Source organism: Dreissena polymorpha, chromosome 1, assembly GCF_020536995.1.
Source record: "Dreissena polymorpha isolate Duluth1 chromosome 1, UMN_Dpol_1.0, whole genome shotgun sequence".
Classification (NCBI taxonomy): domain Eukaryota; kingdom Metazoa; phylum Mollusca; class Bivalvia; order Myida; family Dreissenidae; genus Dreissena; species Dreissena polymorpha.
The window spans coordinates 78,584,488-78,607,098 of record NC_068355.1 but is presented as its reverse complement, the minus strand read 5'-3'; the positions used below and the strand labels follow the sequence as shown (position 1 = coordinate 78,607,098).

At 34.7% G+C, this 22,611-nt stretch overlaps 3 long non-coding RNA genes across 7 annotated transcripts; 2 read left to right on the top strand and 1 right to left on the bottom strand.

The window, feature by feature from the left end:
- The first annotated feature begins 4,937 nt into the window (after positions 1-4,937).
- Positions 4,938-21,783, top strand: LOC127836963 (uncharacterized). 4 transcript variants are annotated; one of them, XR_008029024.1, is made up of 5 exons: positions 4,938-5,108; positions 5,686-5,797; positions 8,465-8,545; positions 10,108-11,023; positions 21,540-21,783. It is a non-coding gene; the product is annotated as an uncharacterized LOC127836963 (long non-coding RNA). The 4 variants fall into 4 exon arrangements; XR_008029026.1 differs by lacking the exon at positions 4,938-5,108 and adding an exon at positions 5,317-5,466; XR_008029022.1 differs by lacking the exon at positions 4,938-5,108 and having other exon boundaries at positions 5,544-5,797.
- LOC127836975 (uncharacterized) lies at positions 12,257-14,760 on the bottom strand. The gene is made up of 2 exons (XR_008029028.1): positions 14,656-14,760; positions 12,257-12,942 (listed from the first exon to the last, which is right to left on the bottom strand). It is a non-coding gene; the product is annotated as an uncharacterized LOC127836975 (long non-coding RNA).
- Positions 15,478-20,662, top strand: LOC127836980 (uncharacterized). 2 transcript variants are annotated; one of them, XR_008029031.1, is made up of 4 exons: positions 15,478-15,564; positions 16,211-16,322; positions 18,980-19,060; positions 20,623-20,662. It is a non-coding gene; the product is annotated as an uncharacterized LOC127836980 (long non-coding RNA). The 2 variants fall into 2 exon arrangements; XR_008029029.1 differs by having other exon boundaries at positions 15,490-15,633.
- Positions 21,784-22,611: the final 828 nt, after the last annotated feature.

The following is a 22,611-nucleotide window of genomic DNA, read 5'->3' as shown; positions in this document are numbered from 1 at the left end:
TATACCTGTCGCGTGCACGGACTACTTTTTAAATGACGTCATGCGATATACGCTAAAATTAGGTCGATATTGTTTTATTTGGTTTATTGATCGAATTATAAGGTCACCCATTAAAAGAAAATGTGCATATTTTGCAGAAAAATATATATATATGACATATTCACCAAAAGAAATGTTGAAATAGAATATAAAATTACACGATTTTTGTTTTGTATTTTTTTATTTATATTTACTTTACCACTGAATGATTTTTCATAAGAAACAAAGTCGACAAAACTTAAGCTTCAAAATTATACGACTTTCAACCTTTTAATCTAGTCATATGACATAATTTTTCGCCATCCGTATAATGAATCAGCTGATTGATGGCGTCATAAAATGACATACTTATTGCGTCATTTTCCCCATTTTTTTGACGATTTATTATAAACGCGACTTATTTCACATGTTTTCTACATGTACTGTATGTCGACATATCTGAATTGTCAATTGATCACATTTTCCTTATTTCGTGTAATGTGCATTGTTTATAACCAAAGCATATACTTTTGACATTTAACTTAAATATTAAGAATGTACAACAAGCCATACACATATCGCACAGTTCACGAATAATCTGCTATGTTTGCTTTCCTATTTCACGTTAGGCATAGAGCTGTGTAAAGTATAAGATGGTAAAAATAGCACTACACTGGAATTGGGAACGTCCCATTTTGTACACGGGTATTTTCTTCTCATTTATCTGTTGTGTACTGGAATGTTTTCCATTCTTTGTGTATTTATATATTAAATTATTTTCTCGTACAATAAGGGCACTTACCATAGATAAATAAAACATTGTGCAAGTTTAAACATAATTATGTTTGTATGCAGAAATCTGCAAATGCAACCGAGTTTACCAACGGCTATTATTAGATAAACTGCTCCGGTTCATTGGAACAGCAGTAATGTAGAGTACATGACGTAGCGTGTGACGAAGAAGAAAGTTTATCGCGTTCATAAACTCATTTGAATAAAGTGATAGAATGGCATAAGGGTCTTTATTAAACTATGCTAAAATAATTATTAAAGACCCTAGATGCAAAATCGTCAATTATTGAGTTAAATGGATTATTAGATGGATTTTAAAGGATAATTAAAGGTAAGATACCAGTTCTTACGTGTTTTGATTTTTGTTTGTACTTTTGTCGTTCCCTGTTCTCGGGGAAATGATTTTAACATGGGCGCCATTGATGCATCGGATCACACACGGCATACCCACAACATTCTATAAAAACACGTTCTGCGTGTCCTTAAATTCGTCGTTCGAAGTCGGAAAACGTATTGCCCTGTATATTTTGTCAAATAAAGTGTCAGTCGCTGCGATTGTCTGTTTACTCGTCAAAATTGTCAAGGTCTTCGATAGCTAAAGAAACTTCAGCGTACAGTTTATTTAGCATTGACAGACCTGTACAAAGTCGCGCCAGTCAAAAATCATAAAAAGCGACATTTAAAGTTATGGTAGCCAGAACTAGGTCGTCGATGGTGTACATGTATGTTGACATCGACAGCATTTTGTCAGGAGCAATCGCCGCCATATTGGATTTTGATCATTTTCTTTCGAAAATAAAATGAATTATAGTAAAGTAAAATCTTCTTTTCGCGGTCGTAATGTGTTAAAATTCGCATACTGCGTAAAATTGAATGTAGGCACATGGTGATATTTTTACTTGTTTTACAGTTTGTGTGTGAATTTTTTAAAGACTATTTTGCGTACCAGAACAAATACATGTATATCACTACGCATGGTTACATTTGTTAGATTTTAAGCGCTTTTATGACTGAATTAAAATTATTGTTAAGGTTATTAGATCTATTTATGTTAAATGTCACGTTGAAAAAAATCAATGGGATAAATAGAATACTAGGATTAGCGTTGAATACAGAGAAGTTTATGTTGCTCGGCTCGAACACCGAAAGCGCTCGCCAAGGCTCGCGCTTCCGGCGTTCTAAGCCTCGCAACATAAACTTCTCTGTATTCAACGCTAACCTAGTATTCTCTATATTACCGGAAACCACCCATGACTTCTTAAACAATATTTAAACCAATTATTCTTCAAATAACCAGCATTCGATTTTTGTCTATTTAACAGATGCAATATTTCTCAGCAACCCATAATCTAATGCTTTAGAGACCAAATACTAGGTTATATTTTCCCGAAAATTTGATTGTACTAAGCTACAGACAGACATTAACGTTGCCAGTCAGCTCTGTTGTCCGTTCATATTTACTTCTTCCCATATCAATATGGATTTTGCTGTGCGCAATTACATACATTATACTAACAAACCACCAAATGAGTGCAATCATATTGCAAAACAAAACAAAGCTTTAGGGATAACTAATACAATAATGTGCTTACCCTTACTGTCTTTGCCTCAGAAGATGATATTGATAAAAGCATATTCCACAAGGCATTAATGAAAATAACATAAATAACATAAATATTAGCGAGCCGAAATGCGTATCTTCTAATATTCAGGTAGCATGAAAACATCACTTGCCAGCAGCTATGCATTTCTTGTGGTTGTTCTGATATTACGTTGCTCTGCTCAGGATAAATATTATCTTATGCAAGTTTACAAATCCCAGACACAATAACGTCCTAGTCAATTAAGTAATGCAGTTTTTACCATGCCAGAGTCATGTATGTGTACACAACACATCACCGTATCCCGTTCCAAGTATTCTTCTTTACAAAAGTAGAATGCTGAGATGATGAATGATTATCATTATGCTTTTGCTCCAGTTCATTGAAACCGATCACACATGTAACTTTTCATACAATGATCTGCATTAAAACGATTCGTCCATTATTATTAGCATCATTATAATTATTATTGTTATTATTATTTATTATATGTTGACGTTAACCATTGACAACCATTATTCTAATTTATATTTTGGCGTAGAGGTATAGACTGCTATTTAAATATGCATTTAGCGACTGAACCAAAACGTATACATGTGCATACAATATAGGCGTGTTTTATAACAAAAATCGTAGCATCTTATAGTCTGCTTGTTTAATATTTGAGACCATTGGTTCTTCGTGATTAATATCTACATATTCCTGTATTAATAAAATACAATACAACTGTCAGTTTTTTACAATGTAATAATGGTGTCTCCGATTAATCCAATAGTAATCAAAATTGCAATCAAATTATGTTTTCTTATCTGGTTACACTTTGCGGAAATGAGTTAGCACTAATGGAGCGAGGATATTGCTAGACTTAAAGGGGCCTTTTCACAGATTTTGGCATTTTTTTAACTTATTCATTAAATGCTTTATATTGATAAATGTAAACATTGGATCGTAAAAGCTCCAGTAAAAAATCAAGAAAAAAATAAAAAAAGGAAAAGAACATTGCCTGGAGCAGGTTTCGAACCAGTGACCCCTGGAGTCCTGCCAGAGTCCTGAAGTAAAAACGCTTTAGCCTACTGAGCTATTCCGCCGAGTATACATTATTGACGTATTTTATACCTTATATAAGCAATCTTCGTAGTTTCACAAAATTTAACGACAAAAACAGAACTCTCCAAATTATTCAATCGTTTCGCGTTGCAACGCTTTATAATTTTTAGGTTTTAAAATCGTCAAAAGATGCATATAATGGCTATATTAGAGCATGGTTAATGTTCAGTATTACTGTTTCCTCACAAATATCATAACTAAAACGAAAACTTACGAATCTGAAACAATTTTTTTCAATTTTGTCAATTTACCAAAGCGTGAAAAGATCCCTTTAAATTCCGATCAGTACTGGAACCGTTTACCTGGAGTACAACATACACTATACATAGCCTTTTGTATAACAACGTGATAAACAATAACATATGTAGATTCTTATTAAGTAAAGTGCAAAATAGTGTTCCGAACATAATACATTACTCAATAATTGTAAAATTTAAACATGACTTAATTTCTTCAGAACGTGTAGGTTGTATTGGCAAGTTTTGAAAATATGCATGTGAGCATTCTGATATTCATGCAGTTGTAAACTTTTTCAAAATCGCACTATATTCGCTTCGGTTAAACTGTTTTATCACATTATTTCGTATATTGGGACGAATAAAACGTAAAACAGGTATTAAAACCATGCAATTTAATCGCTATAGCATAGATTGATAACAGTGGTCATCTTCATACCGTTTATACCTATTAGTGGCAAAAAATCAGTCACCTTACGATTGCCTATAGCTGCAAAACAAGTTATGAACAGCTCATCTGCAATTATTTACATATGATACATATTCGATGAGATCAGTTTCAGTACACGCTCATATTTGCCGGCAGGTGACTCTCTTCATCTGGTCGACCTGGGTACCAACCCCGCTCCCGATGATATGTGAGCTTAGATGATGGTCAATACCAAAAAGGCGGTGATTTCTCCAATCGATCCGGATCGCTTAACTATGGAAAGCCAAAGGGGACCCCCGCTAAAATACATATACTTATATAGTAAATATCGGGATTGTCATTTTTCGCGGAACTTTCACTTTCCGCGAAAAACCAATGCCAGCATGGCCATAAAACACTACATACAAATCGGAATCTAAAAAGCGCGGATCTTTCATATATTTTCCGTCGGAGCAATTATTTTTCAACCCTGTAGAAAAAGCGGGCTCAATTAATCGCGCGGACCCTTATTTATCTACTCTGTACAAATAGTAGTGTTTAAAATCGCGCGGAGATTGTAGAATGCTTTTTTAAGAAGTCTATTAAAGAGAGAAAATCCAGTAAATACCAGATCCAAAAAGCGCGGAACATAACTATCGTCCGCGAAAATTTAGCATTGAATTACTGTACAAATCTCGGGTTGTTAGGTGTTAGAATCCCTAGTTACCCGAAAAATTTGATTGGATCCGATACTTAGAAATAACCAATCAGATACTTTTTAACAAATGCAACACAATCAGTGCGTTCAGTAAGTATAACGTTTCAAGATGGCGGAGCGAATTGCATGGTTATTGTTTCTACTCGATGGATTCGCAGATAATTCGGAAATAGATCAGATTGGGATCAATAACTGTATTGCATACGACCATTTACATGTATTACCAGGTTTGTATTTGTACTTTTTTAATATTGTGTAAAACTATCCGATAATATGCATAATGTTGACAATTGTTAATTAAATGAGCCGCGTTCTGAGAAAACTGGGCTTAATGCATGTGCGTAAAGTGTCATCGCAGATTAGCTTGTGCAGTCCGCACATGCTAATCAGGGATTACACCTTCCGCTTTTATGGTATTTTTAATTTCAAGGAAGTCCCTCCTTACCGAAAATGAAGTTTATGCGGAAAGTGTCGTCCCTGATTAGCCTGTGCGGACTGCACAGGCTTACGCTAATCTGGGATGACACTTTACGCACATGCACTAAGCCCAGTTTTCTCCGAATGCGACTGAAATAATAACTTAATGTAATGTAATGTACGTGTGTCTTGTATTCGTTCAGTTGAACGTCAATATATTAATACATTTATTTTTGTTTTCAACCTATTAATTAAAATAAGGTATTGTTTTTAATCTGTTTTTAGTTTCGTTATAGCTGACCTAGATTTAAACATTTCGTCATAAATTAATAAATAAAATTATTAATAAATTTATGTTTTAATATAATTTATATATAAATTTTGTAGGTGTGTGTTGCCAGTAATGGTTGAAGATATGCCAAACAAATTGTGCCTCTCTATACAGACAGATTTCAGGTCTCAATTTCGACTTCAAAGGTCAACATATCACTGATATCAGGTTTGTCAGCTATTGGTTTGTATTATTCTTATCCACATTGCAGCAAGAATAACTGGATAACTTAACTTTTCAATAGCTATTACATGTAGATCTAATTTAAATTAATCATGTTTCTAAATCATCCACTAAATGCGGCTAATTCTCCACTTGTTGGAAGTTTTTTGTGATAAAAACTTGGAGTAGATTTATTTTACTCCCAAACTTCCTTTAAGAAAGCCCAACAGCTGTAGAGTGATGGAAAATCTACTTCTTTAAAGTATTTATAAGTGAATAGACCCTTTTCACAATAAGCCAATATAGCAGGTAGTCAAATGATTGCAGAATTCCAGAATGAGGCTGAACGTGTAGAGATTTCTAATAGTGCATCGCAATATCGCTCTGCTTTTGATCATTCAGCTAGATCTACTTAATGATATTGCCAACACAAGTTGACTTCGTCAGAAATAGCCATTAATTACTTAATATATACTTTCCATTTTAAGTGCCAATATATGAAATACATTTTCTTGATTAAAGTACTTGTTTGTATTCTTGTTTGTATTCTTTTTTTTTGCACAAACTCTGACACTCCAAGTATGGCTTTCAATTCTTAGTGTGTGTAAATTGACAGTCTTAAACTTATTGGATTATCTGACACTCTTTGTTTTCGCATTATTTGGGCGATTAATCAATTATTTTATTTATTGATAGATCTTGCGTTTAAATTCCCCTGTATTCAGCACAAACCCATAACCTCTTTATGATCAGATACTGTGCAGACAAATACTAAATAACAACGTGATGTCATAAACCACATTTTGTAGATATCTGGTCATCTGGTCATTTAACACAATTAATGACACCTCCATGTGACCATGGCGTCTCATGGTTGTAGCATTGCATAGCTGTTTCTTGGAATAATTTAACGCCAAATACTCAATTGTTGCTTTTACTGAACATAAAAGATATTGTCAACATTGAAAGTCATCTGTCCAAAAAGATTGTCAGAAACTAAATACTGTATACATATTAGCCAGTTTTATCATAAGTATAAAGTGCTTTATACCTATATATTTTTAATATTTCAAAAATTTAATGCTAAACATTTGTGTCATTTTCTTCTATTTGATAGGACTTTGTCTGATGCTTGATTCAACTCTTTCACGTTCTATAATTCATGAAATTGTACACATCCTACCTTTGAAAATTGTAGTCTTACAATACTTAGTATTGTATACTGCTAATTTATGACTTCGATTTGTGCAATAATCGATGTTTAGTCTTCAGACCACATTTACTCTGATGCTTATGGGTAACTGGAAATTGTATGCCCCTGGAAGGGTGGCATATAGCAGTTGAACTGTCCGTCAGTCAGTCAGGATGTCAGTCTGTCCGTCTGTCCGAAAAAAAAAAACGTTGGCCATTACTTCTGCAACATTGAAGATAGCAACTTGATATTTGGCATGCATGTGTATCTCATGAAGCTGCACATTTTGAGTGGTGGAAGTTCAAGGTCAAGGTCGTCCTTCAAGGTCAAAGGTTAAAAAAATATATGTATAATTAAAAGCGGCGCAGTAGTGGGCATTGTGTTTCTGATGAACACATCTATTGTTATATATATAAAAGATTAAATATAATTCATTAATATACACTAATAGTACATAACTTATGTCCTTGAATCATTATTTAGGTGTTATAATTTTTATATTTGAATTACTTATCAATTTTTTCACTTAACACAGCATGACATGTGATGGTTGTCTGTATTCATATGTTTGACTTAATTGTAACCAGTGTCAAGTGCGCATTATAATCTTGATATTCAACGCAATTTGCATAGCAAAAGAAAATGCAGTTCCACGTTCAGCCTTGTTCTGCAATTCAACGCGTCAGGTGATATGATTGATATCTAAAAATAGTATCGGTGTTCATATTGTGAAACTGGTCTATTATTCGATACTGATTAATTTGATGAATCAAGTTAATTTTTGTTAAATATCTGTTAAATATTTATGCCCCCCTCCGAAGAAGAGCAGGTTTATTGTTTTGCACATGTCGGTCCGAATGTCCATATGTCTGTCCACCAGATGGTTTCCGGATGATAACCCAAGAACGATTTTGCCTAGGATCATGAAACTTCATAGGTACATTGATCATGACTCGAAGATGACCCCTATTGATTTTCAGGTCACTAGGTCAAGGTCACAGTGACCCTAAATAGTAAAATGGTTTCCCGATGATAACTCAAGAATGCTTATGCCTAGGATCATGAAACTTCATAGGTACATTGATCATGACTCGCAGATGACCCCTATTGATTTTGAGGTCACTAAGTCGAAGGTCAAGGTCACGGTGACCCAAAATAGTAAAATGGTTTCCGGATGATAACTCAAGAACTTATGCCTAGGATCATGAAACTTCATAGGTACATAGATAATGACTCGCAGATGACCCCTATTGACTTTCAGGTCACTAGGTCAAAATTCAAGGTCACAGTGCCAAAAAACGTATTCACACAATGGCTGCCACAACAATTGACAATCCATATGGGGGGCATGCATGTTTTACAAACAGCCCTTGTTTGAAATTTATTTTATGACATTAAAGTAATGTATAGGGAATTAAGTTACCTACACATTCTTTGAAAAGAAATTTGAATTGTAAATGTATACTTCATTTATTTTGTAGGAATTCTGTACAACTGTGGAACCATGTATGGTACGTGACCGCACAATGTTGGTTGGCAAAAGGATATTGGAATAAGCAAAGGTAAATTGTATGTGAAGGAGTCTTGACAATTGCAAATATAGTTAGTTTATTTGTAAGGCTCGCAGAAAGTGACCCTAGCCTTCATATATAAATTAAAAGCTGAAAGAGTATTTATGAAAAATCGTGTAATCAAGTTTGCAATATGTTACATTTTATTTATAAGCTCATCTTTTTTTTTTGAAAAAAAAAGAGATATTGTCATCATCTTGGCGTCGGCGTCTGCGTCGGTGTCGGCGTCCAGTTAAGTTTTGTGTTTAGGTCCACTTTTCTCATAAAGTATCAAGTATAAAACTTATTTACTTACTACCATGAGGGGACTGGGCAGGCAAAGTTAGATAACTCTGGCGTGCATTTTGACAGAATTATGTGCCCTTCTTATACTTAGAAAATTGAAAATTTGGTTAAGTTTTGTGTATAGGTCCACTTTATTCCTACAGTATCAAAGCTATTGCTTTCATACTTGCAACACTTACTATCATAAAGGGACTGTGCAGACAAAGTTATGTAACTCTGACTGGCATTTTGAAAGTATTATGTGCCCTTTTTATTCTTAGAAAATTGAAAATTTTGTTAAGTTTTGTGTTTTGGTCCACTTTACTCCTAAAGTATCATAGATATTGCTTTCATACTGGGAACACTCGCAAATTATCATAAGGGGACAGTACAGGACAAGTTGAATAACTCTGGTTGTCATTTTGACAGAATTATGGTCCTTTTCTTACTTTGGAACTTTGAATATATGGTTAAATTTTGTGTTTTGATCTACTTTACTTCTCAAGTATCAAGGCTATTGCTTTCAAACTTCAAATACTGTCATGCTATCATAAGTTACTGTAGCTGGCAAGTTGAATTTTACCTTGACCTTTGAATGACCATGACTCTCAAGGTGAAATTATTAAATTTTGCTAAAATTTCCATAACTTCTTTACAAGCGTTACAAAGCAACTCTTATCTGACATACCACAATAGACTCCACCCAAACCATCCCCCACGCCCCCCCCCCCAAAAAAAAAGAAAAAAGTACTTTTTTTTTTCATTTTGAAAGATCATCTAATAAATGACCACACCCTCACACTATACCCCCTGCCCATTTTTTTTAAACATGGCTAAAAAACACAAATATTTATTTTTATCATTTTTTCATTTTTGGAAGATAGTGTAATAAATGACCACACCACCACACTATACACCCTTCTCCACCCCACCTCTCCCTCCTTTGTGATTGAAGTATTGAGATAGGTCCCTTCAACTTTAAAAAAAATAGATGAGAGGTCTGAACCTGCAGGGCGTGCTCTTGTTAACAATCAAATGAGACATAACTTAGAAGCTTCACTTCATTTACTTTGTCAGGCTGGCGTAGTGGATATGGTGTTCACCTAGTGATGGGAACATTTTGGGTTCAACCCTGTTTATTAGCGGTCTCTTTATCTTCATATATACAAAGTACTGATTACTCCCAGAAAACGGACTCTAGAATGTCTTAATAAGCATAAAGCTTTCAATGCAATCAGGCATAATTAATATGGCTAAACTCTAGCATGAATTTTACTTTTGTATTTCAGGGACTCAACATTACACAGTCATTTCAACATGTAGAGTCTTGTCAGCAATGATGGAGCAGTACTTCAGATTTCCAGAATCTCGTCATGAGCTGAAGATCATTGCCTATGAATTTCATGAATGATGTAGAATGATTGGACTGTTGATGGAACCCACAGTGCATGTCCTGCTTCAACATCTGAGCATAGGTCCTTGTTTATCAGCAGTTTAGTTCTTAAGCAGTCTGTGACAGTAACTTGAAATGTTTGGACATATGACCTGGATGGCCAAGTTCTGTGCATGAAGCCCATTTAAATAGGAACGGCCCAGTGGCGCATTAAATGGACATTTTTCGAATGTTCTCGAGGATTCAGCTTACCGCCTGACAAGAAATCTTGCTTTTTGTTCAGTATCGAGGCCATGGACATTTGTATCATTTGCAAAAGATACTGCGATATTTGTGCCTTTGTTCATGCTTTATAGTTGATTAACAATTGGAAGCCATAACCTGTTTTATAGGATGGTGTTAGTGGGACAATGAATTTTGTAAAGATTTTAAGACTGGAAAAGATAATTAAAAGTCAAAAGAGTTCTGCTATTGTTAAGCATGCTTTATTGATTTGTAATGTTAGAAAGATAGCATTATTAACAGAATAAAATGTCCATAATTTGAATATTCTACTGTTTTCAGCAACATTTAATTTAATATAGTACAAAATGCTGCATCATGTTATATCATGATCTGTTTTGTGAACAATGACCTTTCAATGTATATTTAATAATTTGTCAATGGGTGTTACACGCATAAGCCCTACCATTAGCCCAAAAAGGAATTGCTTAGGAGTTTTGCCACCTTCTAGAGAAAAATACTTCTCAGAAACAATTGCATTTTGGAAAGTCTATGGCTAGTAAAATTTGGATTCCTTTTGGATACCCAAGGTTACCAATTTATGTTTAATAAATTTGCAATAAAAAGCTTTGACAGAACACAATGTCACAGAGTCGAACACGTGTATGGAATAAAGTGGAAGTTGATTAAATGAGTAATACACATTATATGCTTCTTTGATTAAAAGTTTGTGTTTTCACTAAAACTGCAAACATAGTAAGCTTTAAAGTATTGCAACTAAATAAAAGATTCAGATTTAAATTGTATTATTTGAATGCACTGTCTAATACATATGAGCCTCGCTCTGTGAAAAAGGGGTTTAATGCATGTGCACTCCAGATTAGCCTGGGCAGACCGCACAGGCTAATCAGGGAGGATACTAAACGCACATGCATTAAACCCCTATTTCACAGAGCAAGGCTCATATATGTTCAATAAACCAAAGATAATCAAAAACAAAATGAGACATTTAACCCTGTACCACTCAAAAACGCACTAAGACACATTCGAGAATAAATTTAATTTAAGACCTTTCTTACTATATTAAAGTTTTAAAGGCTTTGTTTCCAACCCATGGATACTGATGAGCAGCAAACAGCATAAAACCTGAACAGATTGTGAGTTACTTGCAGGCTGTTCTGGTTTTATGATGTTTGCATGTAGAAAATTTAAAATTTCCTCAGAGCAGGAAAAGGTTAATAATAACACAACAGCAATTATACTTAAGTTATTTTAAGACTTCATACTAATGCAAGTAACTTGCAACTGTCTAACCAAAATCGGAGATGGTGGAGGGCAAAATTAATGGCTGTGCACCTTGAATTATCTATTCATACTCAAACAATATAATGTTGATCTACAGTATCTTGTACAGCATGCATCTAATACTACAGCCAAATTTGCTTACAAATAATATTACAAGAAACACAAGTCATTAAAGACTTAACTTTATTGCATCAACCATTTAGCAGGAATAAAATATAAAGAGAAAAATTATGGCAATTTTTTCATCTGAACATGCAAGTCTTCATATACAATCCCATTGCATATAAAAACGGCAGTTTACTATTTTTCCGTTCTATATGTCAGCATAAAGACAAGATGGTATTCACTGTGCAATAAAACACAAGCAATCATATTAAAATTGCTTTTAATTATATGAACTGTACCTTCACTAACATTTAAGAATTTTAATATAAATACATGATGAAAGATGAGCTTTTTCTTGTCTTAAAATAACTTGATACTTTGCAATGACCAAACAATACAACTCAACATACAAATTATCCAACAAAATATATTTTAATGACACAATATTTTTATTCAACAATAGGAATAGCTTAAGGTTGTAACATATTACACTAAAGTCACAGTGTCAATCTAAGCAAAGAGTAGAATCATAAAGAGATGTCCACAACGGATGATGTGCAAGCTGGCTCTGACTCAGATTTTCACATCAGTTGATGTGCAAGCTGGTTATTACAAGGATGTGAACAACCAATGACGTGCAAGCTCTAAGACAGATATCCACAACAGAGATTGTCCTTGCTGGCTCTGACTAATGTCCACAAGTATATAACATGCAAGCTATCTCTGACTGATGTCCTAAACATATGACGTGCAAGCTGGCTCTAACACAGATGTCCACAACAGATTACGTGCAAGCTAGCACTTACACGGATGTCCACAACAGAGGATGTGTAAGCTGGCTCTAACACTGATGTCCAAAAGAGATGACGTGCAAGCTGGCTCTTACACGGATGTTCACAACAGATGACATGCAAGCTAGCACTAACACTGATGTCCACAATAGAGGACGTGCAAGCTGGCTCTAACACGGATGTCCACAACAGATGACATGCAAGCTGGCTCTTACTCGGTTGTCCACAACAGAGGTCAGATGGGCAAGCTGGCTCTGCCTCAGATATGTACACAGAAGATGATGTTCAAGTTGGGAACACTGCTACAGCTATAAAATACAAAAACCATGTTTCATACTATCATATTATTTTACTACATGTATTTCTTCCACAATACAGAACATTATACTCATTATTAGCATTCTGCTATTGCTATCTGAAGGTTTACCAGATGCTATGTGTGAAGATAGTTCATACCAGAAATTAGCCAAAAAACACTTTTTAGACATAATGTGCATTCTGCTTTAAGATATATAGCTCAGAATTCACTGGTTAAATCAAATTTTTTGGACTAAATTGGCGTGGCATGCAGACAAAATGTCGAGTTTTGAAACTGTGTCGTATCTGGTGTGAATCTTGAGTTATTTAATTTGGTCAGTATATCAGATGTGTACACCTGTTATATGTTAACTGTAAGAGTTTAGAATGTCTTGACAGTCATTGTGTTTGTAATACATTGTGTTATCTTTTAGATTTGTGTGACAGTTAAATATAATAATCAATAATCTTGTTCTGCATGCCGGTCAAATTGTTCCGTGGTAAACACCTACCCATTGTGGTCAACTCGTACCTAGTCAACTTGTACCTACCCAAACTAAACCCGTACCCGATATACAGAAATAGGTGTAGGATGGTTAGCTTATAAGTCAAACTCATAGAGACAATTTTTATTTTCCTCTTGATGTTTCCACTTAAATTATCTAAGCATTGCTCACGCAAGTTGTCTGTTGCAGATATTTATAAGCAGCGAAAGTGTTGATGAAAATTGACACTTGTGGTTGATGTCTTTCAAGAATTTTACAATTGTGACAAAATAAGACAAATGAAACAAGTTGAATAGTTTGAATGAGGTACGAGTTGACAACAAGAGCACCGCATAACGGGTGCCACGCTCTGCTACAGGTGCTTGTCAGATTATTTTTTTTTAGAGGTCACAATGACCTTGACCTAGTGACCCCAAAATGGGTGTGGTGTGTAGAACAAATCAACATGCATCTACATATGAAGTTTCAAAGTTGAAGTTGGAAGCACTTTATTTTAGAGTCAATGTTAAAGTTTTATAGTAGAGGTCACAGTGACCTTGGCCTTTGACCTAATGACCCAAAAATGGGTGTGGCGTGTAGAACTCATCAAGGTGCATCTACATATGAAGTTTCAAAGTTGTAGGTGGAAGCACTTTGATTTTAGAGCCTATGTTAAAGTTTTATATTAAAGGTCACAGTGACTTTGACCTAGTGACCCAAAAATGGGTGTGGCGTGTAGAACTCATCAAGGTGCATCTACATATGAAATTTCAAAGTTGTAGGTGGAGCACTTTGATTTTAGAGCCAATGCTAAGGTTTTAGCACGACGCCTACGGCGGACGACGAGCTGGCTATGACAATACCTCGGGTTTTCTCCGAAAACGCCGAGCTAAAAATGGGTACGAGTTGACCAAGGTACGAGTTGCCTTTGGGATGAATTGCCTGTAAAGCCTTGTTCTTGTTCTTTTTAATTGAAGATGTATACGGTGCTGGACTAGAGCATACGACTGCCATAACAATAACTTGGCTCTCTACTAACTGAGCTTAAGGGAAGATGTTTCTAACACACAAACACTATATTTCATTATTTGACGACATATGATTATGACGTGTTTTTGCGGGTGTTTATGTTTTAACAGAGACGTTTGCATATAGACAAACCGTGAAAACAACACTCGATACTCTTGAGCTGTTTTAATTGCATTAAAATTCATAATTCATGTATGTTAAATTACTAACCTCATCGCTAATGTCATCAAAATTGATCACTCTTTCGCCCTTAAAAGGTTTTGTGTTAATGTGAAACAACCGTCATCATGATGACTGCATGATTGCTTGATAAGACGCGAGTTTTGATTGGTTCTTTCTAGGTGTCGGAACCAATCAAATTTTATCGCGTAACCACATAGCAACCCGAATTTCGTGCAGTAATTCAATGCTATTGAAAATCGCGCGGAGTAATGAATCTTCCGCGCGATTTTACATTAGCAACCCGCAATTTACATAGCAACCCGAGATTTGTACAGTAATTCAATGCTTAATTTTCGCGGAAGATATTTGTGTTCCGTATGGAAAGCCAAAGGGGACCCCCGCTAAAATACATATACTTATATAGTAAATATCGGGATTGTCATTTTTCGCGGAACTTTCACTTTCTGCGAAAAACCAATGCCAGCATGGCCATAAAACACTACATACAAATCGAAATCTAAAAAGCGCGGAACTTTCATATATTTTCCGTCGGAGCAATTATTTTTCAACCCTGTAGAAAAAGCGGGCTCAATTAATCGCGCGGAACCTTATTTATCTACTCTGTACAAATAGTAGTGTTTAAAATCGCGCGGAGATTGTAGAATGCTATTTTAAGAAGTCTATTAAAGAGAGAAAATCCAGTAAATACCAGATCCAAAAAGCGCGGAACACAAATATCGTCCGCGAAAATTAAGCATTGAATTACTGTACAAATCTCGGGTTGTTAGGTGTTAGAATCCCTAGTTACCCGAAAAATTTGATTGGATCCGATACTTAGAAATAACCAATCAGATTCTTTGTAACAAATGCAACACAATCAGTGCGTTCAGTAAGTATAACGTTTCAAGATGGCGGAGCGAATTGCATGGTTATTGTTTCTACTCAATGGATTCGCAGGTACTTCGGAAATAGTTCAGATTGGGATCAATAACTTTATTGCATACGATCATTTACATGTATTACCTGGTTTGTATTTGTACTTTTTTAATATTGTGTAAAACTATCCGATAATATGCATAATGTTGACAATTGTTAATTGAATGAGCCGCGTTCTGAGAAAACTGGGCTTAATGCATGTGCGTAAAGTGTCATCGCAGATTAGCCTGTGCAGTCCGCACATGCTAATCAGGGATTACACTTTCCGCTTTTATGGTATTTTTAATTTCAAGGAAGTCCCTCCTTACCGAAAATGAAGTTAATGCGGAAAGTGTCGTCCCTGATTAGCCTGTGCGAACTGCACAGTCTTACGCTAATCTGGGATGACACTTTACGCACATGCACTAAGTCCAGTTTTCTCCGAATGCGACTGAAATAATAACTTATTGTAATGTAATGTACTTGTGTCTTGTATTCGTTCAGTTGAACGTCAATATATTAATACATTTATTTTTGTTTTCAACCTATTAATTAAAATAAGTTATTGTTTTTAATCCGTTTTTAGTTTCGTTATAGCTGACCTAGATTAAAACATTTCGTCATAAATTAATAAATAAAATTATTAATAAATTTATGTTTTAATATAATTTATATATAAATTTTGTAGGTGTGTGTTGCCAGTAATGGTTGAAGATATGCCAAACAAATTGTGCCTCTCTATACAGACAGATTTCAGGTCTCAATTTCGACTTCAAAGGTCAACATATCACTGATATCAGGTTTGTCAGCTATTGGTTTGTATTATTCTTATCCACATTGCAGCAAGAATAACTGGATAACTTAACTTTTCAATAGCTATTACATGTAGATCTAATTTAAATTAATCATGTTTCTAAATCATCCACTAAATGCGGCTAATTCTCCACTTGTTGGAAGTTTTTTGTGATAAAAACTTGGAGTAGATTTATTTTACTCCCAAACTTCCTTTAAGAAAGCCCAACAGCTGTAGAGTGATGGAAAATCTACTTCTTTAAAGTATTTATAAGTGAATAGACCCTTTTCACAATAAGCCAATATAGCAGGTAGTCAAATGATTGCAGAATTCCAGAATGAGGCTGAACGTGTAGAGATTTCTAATAGTGCATCGCAATATCGCTCTGCTTTTGATCATTCAGCTAGATCTACTTAATGATATTGCCAACACAAGTTGACTTCGTCAGAAATAGCCATTAATTACTTAATATATACTTTCCATTTTAAGTGCCAATATATGAAATACATTTTCTTGATTAAAGTACTTGTTTGTATTCTTGTTTGTATTCTTTTTTTTTGCACAAACTCTGACACTCCAAGTATGGCTTTCAATTCTTAGAGTGTGTAAATTGACAGTCTAAAACTTATTGGATTATCTGTAACTCTTTGTTTGCGCATTATTTGGGTGATTAATCAATTATTTTATTTATTGATAGATCTTGCGTTTAAATTCCCCTGTATTCAGCACAAACCCATAACCTCTTTATGATCAGATACTGTGCAGACAAATACTAAATAACAACGTGATGTCATAAACCACATGTTGTAGATATCTGGTCATCTGGTCATTTAACACAATTAATGACACCTCCATGTGACCATGGCGTCTCATGGTTGTAGCATTGCATAGCCGTTTCTTGGAATAATTTAACGCCAAATACTCAATTGTTGCTTTTACTGAACATAAAAGATATTGTCAACATTGAAAGTCATCTGTCCAAAAAGATTGTCAGAAACTAAATACTGTATACATATTAGCCAGTTTTATCATAATTATAAAGTGCTTTATACCTATATATTTTTAATATTTCAAAAATTTAATGCTAAACATTTGTGTCATTTTCTTCTATTTGATAGGACTTTGTCTGATGCTTGATTCAACTCTTACACGTTCTATAATTCATGAAATTGTACACAACCTACCTTTGAAAATTGTAGTCTTACAATACTTAGTATTGTATACTGCTAATTTATGACTTCGATTTGTGCAATAAGCGATATTTAGTCTTCAGACCACATTTACTCTGATGCTTATTGGTAACTGGAAATTGTATGCCCCTGGAAGGGTGGCATATAGCAGTTGAACTGTCCGTCAGTCAGTCAGTATGTCCGTCTGTCCGGAAAAAAAATAACGTTGGCCATTAGTTTTGCAACATTGAAGATAGCAACTTGATATTTGGCATGCATGTGTATCTTATGAAGCTGCACATTTTGAGTGGTGGAAGTTCAAGGTCAAGGTCGTCCTTCAAGGTCAAAGGTTAAAAAAATATATGTATAATTAAAAGCGGCGCAGTAGTGGGCATTGTGTTTCTGATGAACACATCTATTGTTATTTATAAAGATTAAATATAATTCATTAATATACACTAATAGTACATAACTTATGTCCTTGAATCATTATTTAGGTGTTATAATTTTTATATTTGAATTACTTATCAATTTTTTTACTTAACACAGCATGACATGTGATGGTTGTCTGTATTCATATGTTTGACTTAATTGTAACCAGTGTCAGTGCGCATTAAAATCTTGATATACAACGCAATTTGCATAGCAAAAGAAAATGCAGTTCCACGTTCAGCCTTGTTCTGCAATTCAACGCGTCAGGTGATATGATTGATATCTAAAAATAGTATCGGTGTTCATATTGTGAAACTGGTCTATTATTCGATACTGATTAATTTGATGAATCAAGTTAATTTTTGTTAAATATCTGTTAAATATTTATGCCCCCCTCCGAAGAAGAGCAGGTTTATTGTTTTGCACATGTCGGTCCGAATGTCCATATGTCTGTCCACCTAGATGGTTTCCGGATGATAACCCAAGAACGATTTTGCCTAGGATCATGAAACTTCATAGGTACATTGATCATGACTCGAAGATGACCCCTATTGATTTTCAGGTCACTAGGTCAAGGTCACGGTGACCCTAAATAGTAAAATGGTTTCCCGATGATAACTCAAGAACGCTTATACCTAGGATCATGAAACTTCATAGGTACATTGATCATGACTCGCAGATGACCCCTATTGATTTTGAGGTCACTAAGTCGAAGGTCAAGGTCACGGTGACCCAAAATAGTAAAATGGTTTCCGGATGATAACTCAAGAACTTATGCCTAGGATCATGAAACTTCATAGGTACATAGATAATGACTCGCAGATGACCCCTATTGACTTTCAGGTCACTAGGTCAAAGGTCAAGGTCACAGTGCCAAAAAACGTATTCACACAATGGCTGCCACAACAATTGACAATCCATATGGGGGGGCATGCATGTTTTACAAACAGCCCTTGTTTGAAATTTATTTTATGACATTAAAGTAATGTATAGGGAATTAGTTACCTACACATTCTTTGAAAAGAAATTTGAATTGTAAATGTATACTTCATTTATTTTGTAGGAATTCTGTACAACTGTGGAACCATGTATGGTACGTGACCGCACAATGTTGGTTGGCAAAAGGATATTGGAATAAGCAAAGGTAAATTGTATGTGAAGGAGTCTTGACAATTGCAAATATAGTTAGTTTATTTGTAAGGCTCGCTAAAAGTGACCCTAGCCTTCATATATAAATAAAAGCTGAAAGAGTATTTATGAAAAATCGTGTAATCAAGTTTGCAATATGTTACATTTTATTTATAAGCTCATCTTTTTTTTTTGAAAAAAAACGAGATATTGTCATCATCTTGGCGTCGGCGTCTGCGTCGGTGTCGGCGTCCAGGTTAAGTTTTGTGTTTAGGTCCACTTTTCTCATAAAGTATCAAGTATAAAACTTATTTACTTACTACCATGAGGGGACTGGGCAGGCAAAGTTAGATAACTCTGGCGTGCATTTTGACAGAATTATGTGCCCTTCTTATACTTAGAAAATTGAAAATTTGGTTAAGTTTTGTGTATAGGTCCACTTTATTCCTACAGTATCAAAGCTATTGCTTTCATACTTGCAACACTTACTATCATAAAGGGACTGTGCAGACAAAGTTATGTAACTCTGACTGGCATTTTGAAAGTATTATGTGCCCTTTTTATTCTTAGAAAATTGAAAATTTGGTTAAGTTTTGTGTTTTGGTCCACTTTACTCCTAAAGTATCATAGATATTGCTTTCATACTGGGAACACTCGCAAATTATCATAAGGGGACAGTACAGGACAAGTTGAATAACTCTGGTTGTCATTTTGACAGAATTATGGTCCTTTTCTTACTTAGTAACTTTGAATATGTGGTTAAATTTTGTGTTTTGATCTACTTTACTTCTCAAGTATCAAGGCTATTGCTTTCAAACTTCAAATACTGTCATGCTATCATAAGTAACTGTAGCTGGCAAGTTGAATTTTACCTTGACCTTTGAATGACCATGACTCTCAAGGTGAAATTATTAAATTTTGCTAAAATTTCCATAACTTCTTTACAAGCGTTACAAAGCAACTCTTATCTGACATACCACAATAGACTCCACCCAAACCATCCCCCACGCCCCCCCCCCAAAAAAAAAGAAAAAAGTACTTTTTTTTTCATTTTGAAAGATCATCTAATAAATGACCACACCCTCACACTATACCCCCTGCCCATTTTTTTTAAACATGGCTAAAAAACACAAATATTTATTTTTATCATTTTTTCATTTTTGGAAGATAGTGTAATAAATGACCACACCACCACACTATACACCCTTCTCCACCCCACCTCTCCCTCCTTTGTGATTGAAGTATTGAGATAGGTCCCTTCAACTTTAAAAAAAATAGATGAGAGGTCTGAACCCTGCAGGGCGGTGCTCTTGTTAACAATCAAATGAGACATAACTTAGAAGCTTCACTTCATTTACTTTGTCAGGCTGGCGTAGTGGATATGGTGTTCACCTAGTGATGGGAACATTTTGGGTTCAACCCTGTTTATTAGCGGTCTCTTTATCTTCATATATACAAAGTACTGATTACTCCCAGAAAACGGACTCTAGAATGTCTTAATAAGCATAAAGCTTTCAATGCAATCAAGCATAATTAATATGGCTAAACTCTAGCATGAATTTTACTTTTGTATTTCAGGGACTCAACATTACACAGTCATTTCAACATGTAGAGTCTGTCAGCAATGATGGAGCAGTACATTCAGATTTCCAGAATCTCGTCATGAGCTGAAGATCATTGCCTATGGATTTCATGAATGATGTAGAATGATTGGACTGTTGATGGAACCCACAGTGCATGTCCTGCTTCAACATCTGAGCATAGGTCCTTGTTTATCAGCAGTTTAGTTCTTCAAGCAGTCTGTGACAGTAACTTGAAATGTTTGGACATATGACCTGGATGGACAAGTTCTGTGCATGAATGCCCATTTAAATAGGAACGGCCCAGTGGCGCATTAAATGGACATTTTTCGAATGTTCTCGAGGATTCAGCTTACCGCCTGACAAGAAATCTTGCTTTTTGTTCAGTATCGAGGCCATGGACATTTGTATCATTTGCAAAAGATACTGCGATATTTGTGCCTTTGTTCATGCTTTATAGTTGATTAACAATTGGAAGCCATAACCTGTTTTATAGGATGGTGTTAGTGGGACAATGAATTTTGTAAAGATTTTAAAGACTGGAAAAGATAATTAAAAGTCAAAAGAGTTCTGCTATTGTTAAGCATGCTTTATTGATTTGTAATGTTAGAAAGATAGCATTATTAACAGAATAAAATGTCCATAATTTGAATATTCTACTGTTTTCAGCAACATTTAATTTGATATAGTACAAAATGCTGCATCATGTTATATCATGATCTGTTTTGTGAACAATGACCTTTCAATGTATATTTAATTTTGTCAATGGGTGTTACACGCATAAGCCCTACCATTAGCCCAAAAAGGAATTGCTTAGGAGTTTTGCCACCTTCTAGAGAAAAATACTTCTCAGAAACAATTGCATTTTGGAAAGTCTATGGCTAGTAAAATTTGGATTCCTTTTGGATACCCAAGGTTACCAATTTATGTTTAATGAATTTGCAATAAAAAGCTTTGACAGAACGTAATGTCACAGAGTCGAACACGTGTATGGAATAAAGTGGAAGTTGATTAAATGAGTAATACACATTATATGCTTCTTTGATTAAAAGTTTGTGTTTTCACTAAAACTGCAAACATAGTAAGCTTTAAAGTATTGCAACTAAATAAAAGATTCAGATTTAAATTGTATTATTTGAATGCACTGTCTAATACAGAGCCTCGCTCTGTGAAAAAGGGGTTTAATGCATGTGCACTCCAGATTAGCCTTGGCAGACCGCACAGGCTTATCAGGGACGATACTTAACGCACATGCATTAAACCCCTTTTTCACAGAGCAAGGCTCATATATGTTCAATAAACCAAAGATAATCAAAAACAAAATGAGACATTTAACCCTGTACCACTCAAAAACGCACTAAGACACATTCGAGAATAAATTTAATTTAAGACCTTTCTTACTATATTAAAGTTTTAAAGGCTTTGTTTCCAACCCATGGATACTGATGAGCAGCAAACAGCATAAAACCTGAACAGATTGTGAGTTACTTGCAGGCTGTTCTGGTTTTATGATGTTTGCATGTAGAAAATTTAAAATTTCCTCAGAGCAGGAAAAGGTTAATAATAACACAACAGCAATTATACTTAAGTTATTTTAAGACTTCATACTAATGCAAGTAACTTGCAACTGTCTAACCAAAATCGGAGATGGTGGAGGGCAAAATTAATGGCTGTGCACCTTGAATTATCTATTCATACTCAAACAATATAATGTTGATTTACAGTACCTTGTACAGCATGCATCTAATACTACAGCCAAATTTGCTTACAAATAATATTACAAGAAACACAAGTCATTAAAGACTTAACTTTATTGCATCAACCATTTAGCAGGAATAAAATATAAAGAGAAAAATTATGGCAATTTTTTCATCTGAACATACAAGTCTTCATATACAATCCCATTGCATATAAAAACGACAGTTTACTATTTTTCCGTTCTATATGTAAGCATAAAGACAAGATGGTATTCACTGTGCAATAAAAC